Here is a 5,507-nt window from a genome sequence, read left to right on the forward strand (position 1 = left end):
TGCAAAGTCCCTACCTATAAAAATATTCAAAGTAGTATAAAGAGAGAGAGAGAGAGAGAGAGAGAGAGAGAGAGAGAGAGAGAGAGAGAGAGAGAGAGAGAGAGAGAGAGAGAGAGAGAGAGAGAGAGAGAGAGAGAGAGAGAGAGAGAGAGAGAGAGAGAGAGAGAGAGAGAGAGAGAGAGAGAGAGAGAGAGAGAGAGAGAGAGAGAGAGAGAGAGAGAGAGAGAGAGAGAGAGAGAGAGAGAGAGAGAGAGAGAGAGAGAGAGAGAGAGAGGCTGAGGCTGAGGCTGATGGCGTCATTGAGGTGGGAGGAGCATGAGAACCAGCCGGTGAATCAGGGTGAAGTGAGGCGCCCGGGCTAACGTGAGCAGTGAGAAGCAGAATATAGCTCCGGCCTGTCCACTCTAGTACCCCCTATGGTCCATGAGCAGAGTCCCGTCGGTCAGCATTTGCTTACGGACGGGGCCTGCTCAACCAAAATCGTTCCGTGTAATACCCGCTTAAGAAGGGGAGGACTGGGGAGCTTATGGAAGGGGAAGAAGGGATGATGGGGCGGGATTGAAGGAGTGAATATAATGGAAAAGGAGTTGGGGAGCTTGGAGAAGGGGGAAGAAAGAATTGGAGGGAACTGAAGGGAATAAGAAGGTGGGGAGGGTCTGGGAATATGCTGAGGAGGTTGGGGAAGAGGTAAGATGGGGTGGAAGGGAAGGGATTGAAGGGATGGAGTTTAAGGTAAGGATGTGTCTGGGTTGGGGGATGGGAAGGAGTGGGGAAGGGGAAGAAGTGATTAAGAGGTAGGAGTGGTCCGGGAGTGGACTGGGGAGAGTTGAGGAAGGGTTAAGTAAGGATGGAAGGGATTGAAGGGATGGAGTGTAAGGTAAAGATGGATCTGGGTTGGTTAGGGCAGGTGTTGTTTAAGAATCTGGATTTACTTAACCTGAACCCAGCACTACGTGCTTGCCCTGTTCCTTTAATATCAGAGCCTCACTCTCAACTCCGTTATATAAACCTTTCATCCATGTAAAAGCTTCTAAGGTCGGTATTCTCGCACGCTTCCATCTTTCTCATCAACTATTTCCAAAGGCCAAAAAGGAGATCAGTCGGGATCTCATGAGTGGTATTGTAGGTTCACGGTACAGAGGCAGGGATGGAGTATTCGTATTCGAATACATTCGAATACCGTATTTGGGTGTAATCGTTTTGGAATAATGACAAAAAGTATTCTCATTCGTATTCGAATACAAGGGAAAAGTATTCGCATTTTGCAAATAATTTGACGAATACTTCAAAATGTACCATCCGAAACACCAGCCGTTGTTCCTTACAACTCCAGCCTCCTGGGCGGACGTGTAGTGGCCGTGTCCAGCACAGGTTCATGAGCTCATGTCGCAGTGCTGTACCCAGTTACGTCAATAAGGTATTTTTCAATAAAAAGTATTCATGAATGTATTCATGAATACGTTGAAGAAGTATTCATATTTGAATTCGAATTAAAACCGCTTCAGTGTATTCGAATTCGTATTCGTAGGAATTTGAAGTCTGGGAATTACATAACTCTCGTGCGCACCCCATCCCTGCTTCCCTCCTTCCCCTTCCTTCACTAGTGTGCTATTTCTATGTTCCATCTCTCAATACTTCCCTTCTTCGTATCACCGCTATTCTCGAATTTCTAATTCTCTCTTTTACACTCTCTCCTTTCAGTTGTACGCAATATCCTTTCCTCTTTTAGTACTTCTTTAATTCTTCTCTTCTCTTCTTCGTCTCCTCCTCCTCTTCTTTGCTTTCCGCCAGGTTAGTCTACAGCAGGGCCACTCAACTATTACGAGCAAAAGTACAGTCAAACAAGTTTAAATTTATGCAGAGGTTCGGATACATACTGTAGCTGGACCCCGTGCAGGCTCCAGGAGTACAACAATATAATTAAGTAACGTGAAGGTCCTGGCGATGGATTCTCGAAGATGTATTTCCTGGAGTGACTGTAGGGCCTGCGGTGAGTCGAGGAAGTACACCTGCAAGAATTCATCGCCAGGACCATGCTATTTAATTATATTTTTCTACTCCTAGAGCATGGGGGGGCGGGCTTCCAGCTACAACACTCAGAAGGTCCGGTCTGTAGTCTCCTCCTCCTCTCTCTCTCTCCCGGTTTCCCTATCTCCTTTTCCTCCTTTCCTTTGACATTTCCTTTTATCTTTTTTCCTCTCCAGCACTGCTTCATATACCTCCACATCTGAACACGGCATTAACCTCTAACCTCTCTTTGCTCATTTAATTTCCCTCCCCACCTTCCCTTCCTTCCTTCCAGGGATGGAGTATTCGTATTCGTATTCGAATACATTCGATTACTGCATTTGGGTGTATTCGTATTCGCATTCGAGAAATCAAAGTATTCTCATTGGCACTGGAATACAAGGGAAAGTATTCGCATTTTGCGAATAATCTGACGAATACTTCAAAATGTATTATCCGAAATACCAGCCGTTGTTCCTTACAACTCCAGCCTCCTGGGCGGACGTGTAGTGGTCGTGTACAGCACAGGTAACATAAGAACATAAGAACGTTGGAATCTGCAGGAGGCCGGTAGGCCTATACAAGGCAGTTCCTTTGACCCTAAGCTCCCGTGTATCTAACCCCACCTAGTATCGCTGTCCATGAATTTATCTAATCTATTTTTGAATATGACAATTGTATTGGCACTCACCACATGACTGCTAGGCCTATTCCACTCATCCACAACCCTGTTGGTAAACCAATTTTTGCCTATGTCCCTGTTGAATCTGAATTTATCCAGTTTTAACCCACTACTTCGTGTCCTACCCGGTTCTCTTACCAACAAAACCTTATGAATATTTCCCTTATTAAAGCCCTTTATCCATTTATAAACCTCGATCATGTCTCCACGCACCCTTCGCCTTTCTAGAGAATGCAAGTTTAACAGTTTGAGTCATTCCTCGTATGGCAAGTTTCTCAACCCCTGAACCATCTTAGTCATCCTCCTCTGCACTGATTCTAACATTTTGATATCCATTCTATAGTAAGGTAACCAGAACTGAACCGCATAGTCAAGATGAGGTCTAACTAATGCTAAATATAGTTTGAGGAAGACTTCGGCGCTTCTGTTGCTTACGCTCCTTGAAATAAATCCCACTACCCTGTTTGTTCGATTTCTAGCTTGAATGCATTGTGCCCTTGGACGGAGATCAGAGCACACTAAGACCCTTAAATCTCTCTCGCACCCAGACCTGCTTATGAGAGTGTCATTTAAGCAATAGTTATGAGAGGGGTTGTTCCTACCTACACTCAGAATACTGCACTTCCCTACATTGAACTCCATCTGCCATTTATCCGCCCAGTCATACAATGTTTAGTTCATCCTGGAGAATACTAGCGTCCTGATCCGACTCAATTACTCTACCGATCTTGGTATCATCTGCAAACTTACTGACATCACTACTAATTCCTGTATCTAAGTCATTGATATAAATAATAAACAAGAGTGGACCTAATACCGAACCTTGTGGGACCCCACTCGTAACACATCCCCAGTCAGATCTTTTACCATTGATTTGCACTCTTTGCTTCCTATTGCTAAGCCACGCCTTGACCCAGTTAAAACCTTACCCTTTACACCGTGAGCGTGTAATTTAAGCAACAGTCGTTGGTGAGGAACTTTGTCAAACGCTTTACTAAAATCAAGATAGATTGCATCATAATTTTCATCTCTGTCTACCGCCTCAAATACTTTACTGTAGAAGGACAAGAGATTAATGAGGCATGACCTACCTTTCGTGAACCCATGCTGCGGGTCGTGAATTAAGCTGTATTTCTCTAGATGCTCCCGAATGTTCCTGGCTATTATGATATCATGATATCATTTTACTGTTGCATAACTTTGGAACAGTGCTGTACCCAGTTACGTCAATAAGGTATTTTTCAATGAAAAGTATTCATGAATGTATTCATGAGTACGTTCAAAAAGTATTCGTATTTATATTCGAATTAAAACCATTTCAGTGAATTCGAATTCGTCTTATAGGAATTTGAAGAACTCTTATTCGAATACACAACTCTTGTATTCACTCCATCCCTGTAGAGAGGAAGGGTCAAACTACTACCGGGGTAAAAAAAAACCACCCCTGGAAATGCCCAAATCTCCTACGAAAGCCGTTTCAAGTATGTGTGTGTGTGTGTGTGTGTGTGTGTGTGTGTGTGTGTGTGTGTGTGTGTGTGTGTGTGTGTGTGTGTGTTGATACAGAGTAAAACAAACCCAAGAAAGTCATGTTAGAAAAAATACAAGAATAAGACAAAAATCGTGAATCCAAACAGAGAAAGAACATTAAAACAAAACAAACAAATAATAGAAGATAGATAGATAGATATATAGATAGGTAGGTAGATAGATAAGTAGGTAGAGAAGACAGACAGAAAAGAGAAAAGACGGATAAAATAAAAAGAGAAAACAAAAATCACCAATAATAATAATATAAAAATACGCCAAAAAAAAGGAGGAGGAAGGGAGAAGATAAAGAAAATAAGAAAGAATTTAAGAGGAAATAGAGGAAAGAAAGAAGGAGCTAGCAAAAATAAAGAAAAAAGTAAAAAAAAAGAGGAAAGAGAAGAAAAAAAGAAGAAAGAGGAAGAAAGGAAAATATTCGGGCTCCTTCTCTCTTCCCCAGTATTCTTAAGTATTCTCAAAGGTTTCTAAGAATTCTCCGGGACTTCTGCGAGGATCCGTGTGAGGGGCGTGAGGGGCCGGGACGGAGTGCTTAGGAAGGGAAGGGAAGGGAAGAAAAGGATAGGAAAGGAGAGAAGGTACGGGAGGGGAGGGAAGGATTGAGGGTGTGGAAGGGAAAGGAAGGAAAGGGAAGAAAGGAAAGGAGAGGAGAGGAGAAGGTAGGGGAGGGGAGGGGAGGATTGAGGGTGTGGGAAGGAAGGGAAGGGAAGGGAAGGGAAGGGAAGGGAAGGAAAGGAGAGGAGAGGAGAAGGTAGGGGAGGGGAGGGGAGGATTGAGGGTGTGGGAAGGAAGGGAAGGGAAGGGAAGGGAAGGGAAGGGAAGGGAAGAAAGGAAAAGAGAGGAGAGGAGAAGGTAGGGGAGGGGAGGGGAGGGGAGGATTAAGGGTGTGGGAAGGAAGGGAAGGGAAGGGAAGGGAAGGGAAGAAAGGAAAGGAGAGGAGAGGAGAAGGTAGGGGACGGGAGGGGAGGATTGAGGGTGTGGCAGGGAAGGAAAGGAATACATAGGAATACATAGGAAGAACAGACACCAGAAGACCTGTCGGTCTATGGCGAGGGTGTCTGTTTACTACCGCTACTACTAGAGATCTACGTGTGGTAGGAGAGGACAGAATAGATGAAGGCTCCTCCCCACCCACCTCCCTCCGGCAACGTGCTGGCAGGAAATAGTTGGAAGAGAACACCATGTGCCTTTAAGGAAGAAAGGGACATAGAAATTTTACAGTAAAGAGAGAAATAAGAGGAAATTACTACCCTAAACTTACGCTACTGGTGACCTA

This window comes from Eriocheir sinensis, chromosome 9 (assembly GCF_024679095.1).
Source record: "Eriocheir sinensis breed Jianghai 21 chromosome 9, ASM2467909v1, whole genome shotgun sequence".
Classification (NCBI taxonomy): domain Eukaryota; kingdom Metazoa; phylum Arthropoda; class Malacostraca; order Decapoda; family Varunidae; genus Eriocheir; species Eriocheir sinensis.